The 12,145-nt window shown below is 36.5% G+C and overlaps 1 protein-coding gene and 1 pseudogene across 2 annotated transcripts in view; one reads left to right on the top strand and one right to left on the bottom strand.

Annotated features, from left to right (window-relative positions):
* GPR158 (G protein-coupled receptor 158) overlaps window positions 1-12,145 on the top strand; it is a gene marked incomplete at both ends in the record, with an annotated part of 306,367 nt that overhangs the window by 191,652 nt on the left and 102,570 nt on the right. The window lies entirely within an intron of this gene.
* LOC308614216 (THO complex subunit 7 homolog) lies at window positions 21-627 on the bottom strand (annotated as a pseudogene). Its single transcript has one exon. The product of its transcript is annotated as a THO complex subunit 7 homolog (transcript).

The raw sequence follows: 12,145 nt of genomic DNA, 5'->3' as shown, positions 1-12,145 counted from the left end.
CAAAACTTTAAATATCTCAAGAGCACAACAAATTCTGAACACACTAAGATCATATTGCTACTTCAGTATCCTTGGGAATGGTGAGTGATTAGTTGGTCTGTGGTTTAGGATTGGTTTCCATGCTTGTTTCTTGAGCCTCTTCTACCTCTGAGAGCTTTTTATCATTTTCCAGTGTTTGTTGAAGTTCATGGATGGTGCTAAGAAGAACGTGAAACTGTTTCCTTCTCAATTCCAGCTTATCTTCAATACTTCATTTAATATGTGAAAGATGCTCTAATTCCTTACCCAGAGCCTGTAGTTCCTTTAATCTCATGCCTGTCTGGATGACACAGAATCACTTTTGCCAATGCATCATATTGTTGGCTCTCTTTTCGCATTCATTTTGCTTGAAGAATTTGCTTTTTGCACTCAGCGATTTTTTCATGTGCTCCAGCAATACTACCTTCTATTTCTTTGTAAATTTTTTCATAATTTTCCATTTCTCTGAGATTCATATCATATACCAGCAAACTTTTGCCCATTGAAAATTCACATTGGGTCAGTGTGCTCAGCATACGTTGGTACTGGCTGTATCCCTCTTCCTGGGATCCAGAGTTGTACCACTTAATGAAACTTTTCGCTAGCAGATTAATTTCCCCATCATCTCCAGTGCCATTTCCATCAATGAGGAGACGCTTCCGTATGACTTCATTATCAGTCACGGCTCCCACGTGTGCGGTGGTGGTAGCCACTGTGAACATTCTTATACAAGTTTTTTTTTGCAATCAAATGTTTTTCTTTCACCTACGAATAGAATTGCTTGGTCACAGGGCAGATGTATTTTTAACTTTCATAAGATGATGCCAAACCATTTTCCAAAGTGGTTGTACAGTTTGAAATTCCCATTTTATATTCCCATTAGCAATGTATGGAAATTCCCCTTGCTCTAAATCCGCTCCACATTTGGTATTGTCAGTCTCTTTAATTTTAACAGTTTTAGAAGGTATCTTTTTATAATTTTAATCTTTTCAACCTTTCTGTGAGATTAGAGTTTTAAACTGTTCTGTATTGTAAAAGCAATATATTTTACAGAGTTTGGAAAAGACTGAAAATTTAAAGCAAGAATGTAAAAATTACCTATAAGTCTGCAATTTAGTTTTCTAAACATTTAGTATAAAATTATTTTCATATATATAAATTATAATCTTATACTCTTTGTCATTAAATATGCCCCCAAACCTTGAATTTTATGACATAATATTATTACACTATAGAGTATATTATAATTCATTTTACCATTTGTCAACTTTTTGGGATGTGGATTGCCCCTAATTTTGTCCCGATATAAATAATACTGTGTGTGAAACATTCTCTTTTTTTTACATTTTTTTATTAAACATCTTTATTGGAGTATAATTGCTTTACAATATTGTGTTAGTTTCTGCTGTATAACAAAGTGAATCAGCTATATGTATACATATAACCCCATATCTCCTCCCTCTTGTGTCTCCCTCCCTCCCACCCTCCCTGTCCCACCCCTCTAGGTGGTCACAAAGCACGGAGCTGATCTCCCTGTGCTGTGCAGCTGCTTTCCACTAGCTAGCTATTTTACATTTGCTAATGTATGTATGTCAGTGCTACTCTCTCACTTCGTCCCAGCTTACCCTTCCCCCTCCCCGTGTCCTCAAGGCCATTTTCTACGTCTGCGTCTTTATTCCTGTCCTGCCCCTGGGTTCATCAGAACCTTTTTTTTTTTTAGATTCCATATATATGTGTTAGCATATGGTATTTGTTTTTCTCTTTCTGACTTACTTCACTCTATATGATAGACTCTAGTTCCATCCACCTCACTACGAATAACTCAATTTCGTTTCTTTTTATAGCTAATATTCCATTGTATATATGTGCCACATCTTTATCCATTCATCTGTCAATAGACACTTAGGTTGCTTCCATGTCCTGACTATTGTAAATAGTGCTGCACTGAACATTGTGGTACATGACTCTTTGAATTATGGTTTTCTCAGGATATATGCCCAGTAGTGGGATTGCTGGGTCATATGGTAATTCTATTTTTAGTTTTTTAAGGAACCTCCATACTGTTCTCCATAGTGGCTGTATCAATTTACATTCCCACCAACAGTGCAAGAGTGTTCCCTTTTCTCCACACCCTCTCCAGCATTTATTGTTTGTAGATTTTTTGAAGATGGCCATTCTGACTAGTGTGAGGTGATATCTCATTGTAGTTTTGATTTGCATTTCTCTAATGATTAGTGATGTTGAGCATCCTTTCATGTGTTTGTTGGCAATCTGTATATCTTCTTTGGAGAAATGTCTATTTAGGTCTTCTGCCCATTTTTGGATTTGAAGCATTCTTATAACTAAATCTTGTGTGTGATTCAGATTACTTCCTTGGGGCAACTTCCTGCCAGATCACAGTGTTGTCTCATTGTCTCATTTGCAGTCTTTATAGCTCATTGTATTTAACAGAAATTCCAGAATAATTTAAAATCCCACGGTTGCTATCAGGTGTCCTTATCGTTTGCCTGCTTAAGAAGAATTCCTTCCTCACCACTATAGATGTTCTTTCTGTTAGGAAGTGATACTCATGAATGTTGCTTTCCACATTAATTTCAGTTGTGATAAGTGTTCCACTCATGGAGGCACTCTGTGTGATGAGCACAGAACATGGAAACTTACCCAGTTTGGGTAGTTCTATGAAACTCCTGTGTCTACTGCCTGGTGTGTTACAGTGAAGACACTTAAAAAACCCTATATTGTGTGAAAAGTCAGTGAAAGTAAGACCTGAGGAATGAGTTGATGTGAGCCAACTGAGGGTTAGGGAGGGCGGTGGAAACAGGCAAGGGTGAGGGAACAGGATGCACTCTGACAGCGCTAAGGTGGGGAGAAGCTGCATCTTAGAACTGAAAAGTGGCCAGGTTGGCTGAAGCATAGTGAGCGCAGGGGACAGGGGTGCTGGACGGGGCTGAAGGGGAAGCAAGGCCACGAGGTCCAGGCCTCTCATCTGATTCAGGATTTTGACTGTTACAGCTTGCAAGAATATGATAACAATGACTGATATTAAATGTCCTTTTTTTCACTTTTTCATGCTTTTTCACCTGAAATTTCACCCTGGCAGATATTGGTGTTGTGAATTTTTTTTTACATGATAAATTTTTGTTTATTCCCTTTTTCTCTGGACTTAACTTTTTCCATTTTTTTCTTCCTCTCTATCTTCACTATCTTGCTTTCTTCCCCCATAAATATAAATGCTTACTACATGCCAGACCCTGGAGATGATTTTTGAATACCTCTCCTTTTGAAGCTTGTGGTTAAGTCTCTTGTAGACAGACTCTAATTTGGTTGTGTTTCATCATTTTTTACCTATTCTGAGTATCTGCCTATCTCCCTCCATTCATCCCTTCTCTTCTTTCTTCTTTCCTTCCTTTTTTGGCATTTAGGATATTTAGTTGGTTATTACTTAAATAATAAATGAATACATTGTTGTACAAAATTAACACATAAAGAAAGATATAAAAGCAGTAATGAAAGGTATGTTTCGTCTCACTTCTACTTCTCTTCCCAGAAAATATGTACCATCCATCAAGAGTTTGATCCATGCATGTACACTCATACCATGCCTTTCACTAACATAGCTTTTCTATTTAAAAATTATTTCTAAAAAGTCCCTGGAACTCTTTCTCTGCCTGTACATATGTATCTTTTTCATTTTTTAAATAGCTGCATAATAGCATGGCATGTGGGTGAACCATAATTTGTATATTCTCTGTTACTGATGGATATTCCAATTGTTCCAACTTTTTCACTAGGTATTATACCAATAGTTCTTTGGTAAACATTCTTGTGCATATATTTTTGTGCAAACATGCAAGTAATCCTTAAGGATAAACCCCCTAGTTGTGGAGTTGTTGGTATAATCAAGTATAGACACTTAAAATTTTGATAGATACTTCAAAACTGCTTAATCAAAGGCTTCATCATTTTATATTTCTATCCGCATGAAAGTGCCCATTTTCTAGCATTCTAACCAGTAATTGATATAATCATTGTTTTTAACTTTTTGAATCTAATGGATTAAAAATGATATATTTTAAATGTACATTTCCCAGTTACTTGTGAGAGTGAGTACTTTTTTCTCATTTTTATTTCAATTTGTATTTCTGCTTTGAATTTCCTGTTCACAACAGGGCTGTGATTTTCCATTTCGCATGTGTCTTTATATTTCAGTGGAGGTTAGTAAAGGTTGCTTCAGGAGCTGCTATCCAATGCTATTTTAAATGACAGCTTTAAAAGTTGGATTTTGAAAGTGATAGGGGCAAGGTTGAGTGATACTATTATATAATGTCAGTTTTGTCAATTTCCCTGGGCAAGTTTTTTAGCCTCTTTAAACCTCAGCCTCCTCATTTATAAAGTGGGGATAATAGTAGTACCTACTATTTGTCATGAGGGTTAAATGTTTTTGTGAGGATTAATTAATATAAAGTGCCTAGGATAATGGCTGGCACAAAAATTCGACTGTCATCATTTGTTACGTAATGTTGTCACTGTTGTTACTTATTACCACTTTTATTATCAACATTTTGTTAAAGTCAGAGGTGTCTTTGGGAAAAATGCCACTGAATGAGCAAATTAGCAATACTAGGTACAATTTCAGGTCTCCGTTATAACCCAGTACAATGGTTGTGGATTTACTCCCTTTCCCCAGAGTTGGCTTTTTCATTCCCAGAATTTATGCATTTATACTTCCTTCATGGTCTTAAAGATGTGGTCAAAAAAGAAACAAAGAGAAAACCATAGTAAGCGGATTATATTCATGGGGGCGGAAGGAAGCTGCTCTTTTGGACCTTGAAATCACACCTATACAGCATGTCGTGAAACCTGTCACGTGATGAAAGCTGGATTTCAGAGGCACCTTATTATACAAACTTCTGCTTCAAAGAAAGAAAGAATAAAGGGAAGCATACCTACTTGCTTAGCTTGCCCTCAACAAAGGCTTAGGGGATTTTCTGAGGCACAGATGTGTGTAGTTATGGTGAGATAGACTGACTCTTAATGGAATTTAAATGCGCAACTGGGAAGAAAAGACTTTTTTGAAATATGAATTTCTTCTTTAAAAAATCTTCAACGGAAGGTGAGGATGATGGGGTTCCTCTTATTCCTAAAAGGAGTCTCTGCATTCCAGTTTCTGATTGAATGTAGATACCTTGGTTTGCTTCCCTATAGGAACAGTCTCTGAGGAAACGGTCATAGACAGCGAGGTTTGGGGGCACCAGGAGGCCCACTGTGCTGAGAGCCTTGCTCTTAACTTGCAGAGTTCAAGGTCTTTGCCTTTAGGTTTTAAGTGTTGGCCATCTACTTTGTCTTCCAAGTCCTACCTGGAGGAGCAACCATTAAACTACTGTTAATCACTAACACCCTAATTGGCATTTATTGTATCCCTTTTATTTAAAGAAGGTGGGTAAGATTAAGGCCCAGAAGAAATTAGAAGTTGGGGATTAGGAGAAATAAAGGAATTCCTTTGAAATGTATGCCTAACTTGAAGAGGGCCGGCCTGGATGAGATGACAGAATTGATTGAAGTGATGGAAATGAAGACAAGAGTGAATACAGAGGCAGGTGTCTGTGAGGAAGCTGAGAGGACAGTGACCCCACCCATGCTTGAGTCCGCTCTGCCTGCCCCCATTTCACCGCCTGGGCCAAGAATTGATCGTACGTTGACGGTTTCTTCTATTTCCCTCCTCTCTCCTTTTCCCTCCTACCTCCTCTTCTTAAGATTTTGACCGTTTAACTTACCCTCTAAGTTGAAGAGGAGCCCATGGATTAAAAGTGAAGGATTTTCTCTCCACTTGAATGTGCATCAGCATGCATTACCTTCTCACTCATTTACTCAGGGAAACAGTTGGTCAACAAAATTTGGAGGGGGTTCTGGAAAATACCAAAAGTAAAACCGGGAATATTTCGTAAAATCCACTTTTATTTCTAGCCTATAGATGTAGATTTTAGATAGTTTGACTACAAAATAGGCAATTGATTACCATTAACCAGGATGGGAAACATGAAGAGAAAAGCAGATTGCAAAATGGAAAAGTTTAGTTTTTGAAATCTTGAGTTTGAGGTGCCTATGGGTCATTCAGGTAGAACTGTTTTATAGCCAACTGAAAATATGGCTCTGGAGCTCCAGAAAGAGGCTTAGGCTGAAGATACAGATTTGGAGTCATTACTTTAAAAAGCTTCAAATATTGATTATTTATAGAAAACTGCTTTAGTAATAGTTCATCTTTCAATGAGGTTAAACACAATTGCTTTTTAAAAAATCTATTACATTGTAAAACTTTTTTCTAAATTTTGGTTTTATAACATTGTTTTAACTTTTCAGTGATTCTCTACTGTCAAATTTCTGCTTGTACTTAAATATTTCTCTTGTATCTTTTTGATTTGATAGTCTAATTCAAATGCATTTGTATGGTATATTTTAGAGCAAAGAATAACTAAGTAGGATCCAACAAAGAGAAGAGAGAAGACTAATTAAAATAACCCTCAGTTAGTGTGACCTTTTTGTATTCTATATTAAAGGGTTAGCATCTATTTCTAATTAAAATATGAATTTATTATTTGAAAATCTTTCCTGAACCATGTTCATAATATAAAATATAAAACTTTAAAATATCAAGATAATTATTAATTGCAAATATGTTATGACTTGCTAATAAGCATTAAGACTAACTGAAGTAGCAGAATTTAGTGAAACAAATGGTTAGAATTGACAATCACAATGTAAACAGGATGTTAATTAATATGACTCCCATTTTTTCCACTTTGTCTTTTGCTAAACAAGTTTAAGAGTGATACACTCCATGTGAACTGAATTTCATAATACCCATTTAACAGATCTTCTTAACGCACCCAAGTTTGACAAAAATCAGAATCCAATTTACTCCATCTAATCTAGAAATATTTATACTATTTTAGAAAGAGTTTCGAATTCCTGTTTCCATCATCTTTGCATCTAAGTAGCAGTCATTTTCCCACAATCCTTTATAATCTACCTTTGTTTTTGCCTGTCAGATATAATACTGCTATTTTAAATTTCTGAACCGCTTACTCTTCTTGCAAGTAGGGGGCATCTCTTACTCCGCATTAAATCATCTATTTGTTTATCCACCAAAATGCTCATCATATTTCTTTGTACATTTGTAAATGTCTTATCTGAATGGAACTTTTTGTTAGACTATCTCCAAATATCAGACACAGTGTGAAATATCTCTTCATTTTACACTCTGTCTAGTCATTCCACGCACTTCCAAACATGCTATAGAAGATAGACAATGTGTTAAAGACAAGCTTAACAGTTCTAAGCAATTCTGTTTCTGTTCTCACATTTTTTCCCCCATTTAAGAAGCCTGAGGAGAGTTGATTTTGTCCAGCTAACATCTAATGGGCCCTATTGCCTGTGTGTGAGCAGTAGTATTTTAAAGTAGTCACCTTATAGATCACAGTGTTCAACATACCGAATTAAAAAAAAATGCTGAGATTAGAAAGCTCAAATGATGAAGAAAGATAGCTTAGATTTGTTGCTACTTAGCAATCAGGTGAAACTGAGCAAAAAATGTCATCTCTTGAATTTCTCTGGGTATAAAATATACTTAAGTTTAAAAAAATGATTGGTGTCAGACTAGATGATATTTGAGTTTACCTCAGTGTAACTAAGATTGATTTTTGAAAAAGTAAAGTGTTTTGTCTCATTAATATCAAATTTTAAAGTACTTAGTACTTTATGTTTTAATTATTATCATTCCATCCATTTTCATGAGGGGGAATTTGTTTTTTCAGTGATCTACTTTTTATTTGAAAATATATCCATTACTCAATAGCTTTTAATCAATAATAGAAGACTAAGCAAATGACATATTTTGTTTCAATAATTTTGTGCCACTTTACTTAAGTAATCCTTCTCAAGGCAAGATTCTTTTTATAATATTTTGGTCTGTACCATTCACTTCGGTGTGCTTTTTTGACACTTGAGAGAATTCATCTCCATTTTGTGAAGTATGAATTACTCTATTTATTAGTATTGAAAAAAGGGAATAGGAGGTTGCAAATAGATTATAGAGAAGTAGCAGCTATTTTTGCGAAGAAGCTGTGGGAAAAATGAGGACAAATCAGGACATAATCGTCTGCATTTTGGGAATACATTCCAGTGGCATCTTGCTGGGGAGGCTGAGTGCGGGAATGCCAAAGTCTAATAGGAAGTGCTTTGGCATTTAAGTTGCTTTGGTCATAAGCACAGACGGGTGGCCCTGGCTGAGTAAAGGTGATCCAAAACGTTCCTTCTCATGCAGCCTAGTTATTCTGCATCTCTGCAACGGCAGTGAGAGTCAACCACTTTGCGTTATAAAATCAGGCACTGAACTCCTAAAAGATGAGACACTTCTAGGTGTCCACATCATCTGAAACAAAGCAAAGGGGGAACAAGGCAAGCATCCCACGAAATCCTGCAAAGCAACCAGAAGATGTTTCTGCCCAGCAATGCATGGTGAACCATAACTAACAATGAATGACTGGTTGTTTTTTATTTCACATATATAAAATGTCATTGACTTTTTTCTTAGTGTGCTGTACTGTTTTAAAGAATATGAAACTATGTATACGTTACTCTGAATTTTATTTTTGGATAAGCTTATTTTTCTAAAAGGTCTTAAACAACACCATTGCAAATTACCATATCATACAAAAAAGAGCTTTCTTATGAAGTCTTAGAAATATAAAAGGATTCCTAATTCAGGCCACGTGACAATTTGTTTCAATGTTTTACATAAAACTCTCAGGAATTTTAAATCAACTAGCAACTTTTTTTAAAATTAATTAATTAATTATTTTATTTTATTTTATTTATTTTTGCCTGAGTTGGGTCTTTGTTGCCACGCGTGGGCTTTCTCTAGTTACGGCTTGCGGCGGCTGCTCTTTGTTGTGGTGCTCAGGCTTCTCATTGCGGTGGCTTCTCTTGTTGCAGAGCACGGGCTCTAGGCGCGTGGGCTTCGTTGCTCTGCGGCATGTGGGATTTTCCCGGACCAGGGCTCGAACCCGTGTCCTCTGCACTGGCAGGCGAATTCTTAACCACAGCGCCACCAGGGAAGCCCTACATTGACTAGCAACTTTAAAAACTAATATCTGAACCAAATTCCTTAGTTGTAGTTTATTTTTAAATACTCTAATAATGCTACATATTTTTTTATTGTAATATTACATTCAGTTCTCTTCCTTTGGGTAAGAAGGTGACTGAGGGACAGATTGGATGTACAGAGGAAATCACCCTGACTTGGGACCAGCAGCGGTGGATGATGGGACCTTGTTCTGTTACTCGTTGGCTGAGTGAGCTTAGATATGACACCACCTCATCTATCTGCCCCTGAAAGATTGTCCATGTCCATTGACTGAGATCCTGCTCTGTGCCGGGCAGCATGATTACTAATCTTTACAGCAGTACTTCATGGTGGGCATTATTACATCCATTTTATAAATGAAGAAATTGAAGCTCAGAAGGTCAAGCAACTTGCCCAGGGTCACACTGCTAGTGAGCCGCCAATGCTGAGATTCTGAACTATCTGCATACAAAGCCCATGTGTTCATTCCACAAATTTATAATTCTCTGAGTTATTTATACTTCACTTTGGGAATCTCTATCCTGACCATATTCTGCTTTTTTATACCTTTTTTACTGCTGAGAATTCTTCTGAAAACCTGTTACTGATTTTTAACTAACCATATTTTGAGCAATTGTTCCTTGACACATTTTTCTAAATCTGATTGGTTTTTCAGTGTTTCATCACAGATCTTCTCAAGACAAACTGATTCCATGTAGTCTGTCAAACTGGATGAGTCTGTTCTCATCTCTTTATGTAATTGTAAATAAAATTATTGAAAATAGTATCCTCTTACCTCTCAATGTCAGGATTCTTTTCAGGACATCTTGCCTCCAATATACTGTTGTGTAATTATTTCATCAGGTGGTTGTCGGGTTTCATTTGTAATCTCCCTGTCCATGGTTTTCTCTACAGAAATAGAAGAATTAAAAGAAAAAGTGCAGCTCGTGAGAATGTTCTGCCAGAACGGCAAATTCTTTTTGTAAGTGATGTAGAGTTAGAGTCCTGGTTTATCATCCAAACCTATGCTAGTTTATTCTTTTCAGAATCTAATTCTCATGCTTTCTTATGTTTGCATCGTACATGCTGAGATCCAGCTGTATAAAAATGTCTTCAGCCTCAGAGGTTCCTTTTGTAATAGAAAGAAACTTTAATTGCTGCAAGGCTGAAGATATCAGCTGTGTTCAAAAATAGCTACACTGTTTTAGCAAGATATACATTAATTTCCCCAGTGGTGAAAAATGTTTAAAAAATATAAATGAAGTAGTTAGTCCCTATAGGATCAAGGAAATAATGACAAACTATTTTAATTATTTTTAGAATTTCAGACTTTAACATTCTTATCGTCTTATTAATTCCAGTAAGTTAGCTTCCTCTGGGTGCTTACATCCTAGGCAAATCCTAGGCAAGTTCTGTGACAAGCTGTGCTGCATCTTATGCCTCTGTACTTTACATCTGGAGATTATGGAATTTAGATATTGACTTTGACATAATTTTATAAAATTGGTGTAGTAAGATTAGCCCTTCTTTTTTGTCTCCAGGTTTGATATCTGGCTGCTGTAAATCCTCGTCAGTCAGTTCTGAAAGTTTAAGAACTGGGGAAAGCGGGATGGGGTGGAGTGAGGTAGAATCTACTCTCCTCTTTTGTAAACTCTGGAATGATGTTTATTAGGCTGTATGGAGTCTAAGCCAGAGAATTAGGGTCAGTAGCTCCCCCAGGTTTATATTCACCTATAAGTGTCATACATACATTGTTGGATCATTTTATGCATGTTGTCAGTACTGAATAAAATTTATTAAGTAGGTATTAGTTAGGAAGGGCTTTGTTTAGAATTCTTTGCATATTGTGATACCTAATGGTGGAATTTTCTAATAGTTGAGTTGACACATCTTAGACGATTTTTCTTTAATTTTATTTATTTAATTATTAAAATGTATGTTACACAGCAGTATATGACTACATCTCCAAAGAAAGTAAAGTATTTCCAGATAAGTTGATCTATCCTCAAGTCTACTTCTCCAGGAAATAAAATACATTGTTATCAGTTTGGTATATATCCTCCAGACCTGGATTTTACACACACACACACACACACACACACACACACACACACACACACACACACACACACACACACACACACACACACACACACACACACACACACACACACACACACACACACACACACACACACACACACACACACACACACACACACACACACGGTGTTGCTTTGTATGTATGTGTTTTATATAAATAGTACCATACTTTGTATTGTTGATCATTTTTCAAGAAAGTTTTTCAGGCGTTTTCCAGTTAGCAGCTCTGGTTAAAAAGAGTTCCATACTACCATTTCTATCTCAGGCAAAACTGTGAAGGGGATGAAATTTTTTTCTTGGCCTCTATTATTTTGTGCATTATCTTTTTCATCCATCTTTATTTTTCAGTCCCTCTTCTCTCCTTGCTCATCCTATCACTTAGACCTTAAGGAAGGGATTCCTATCCTTCACTTTGAACGTAAGTCAGTGTGTTACTTACAACACGTATATTAATTGTTAGCACCAAGTACAAAATAGAACGCTTTGTTCCAGTTAAAAGAACTTCCAGTACCAGTAAGACAGTGCGGAAATGTTTAGGAAGCATGAGATTTCTTCTTTGTCCCTGAAGTCCCACCTATTAGGTACCTCCTCATTCTGTGAGGCCATGAGCCAACTCAGCCCAAGCATATTTTGAAAGAAAAAGCACAGATTTTGAACAGGGCTTACATTTGATTATGGAACCATGTGTCGGAGTTCCAGTTTATAATTTGAAATCATGGGGCTCTTCTACTCAACCAGGAGGAGGGCAATGAGGTATGAAGAGCTCGGCATGTCCAAATGAAAAGGAGACACATTATTTGCTCTGAGAATATGTAACAGCATGCACCACTGCAACTATTTTTATGTGGTAGTGATGGTTGTAACACAGCTAAGAGCCCAGTGGCCCTAAACAAAGAACTTCTG

This window comes from Mesoplodon bidens (genome assembly GCF_964165515.1).
Source record: "Mesoplodon bidens genome assembly, chromosome: 3".
Classification (NCBI taxonomy): Eukaryota; Metazoa; Chordata; class Mammalia; order Artiodactyla; family Ziphiidae; genus Mesoplodon; species Mesoplodon bidens.
Note: the sequence above shows the minus strand (reverse complement) of the source record. Positions and strands in the feature narration are given on the sequence as shown.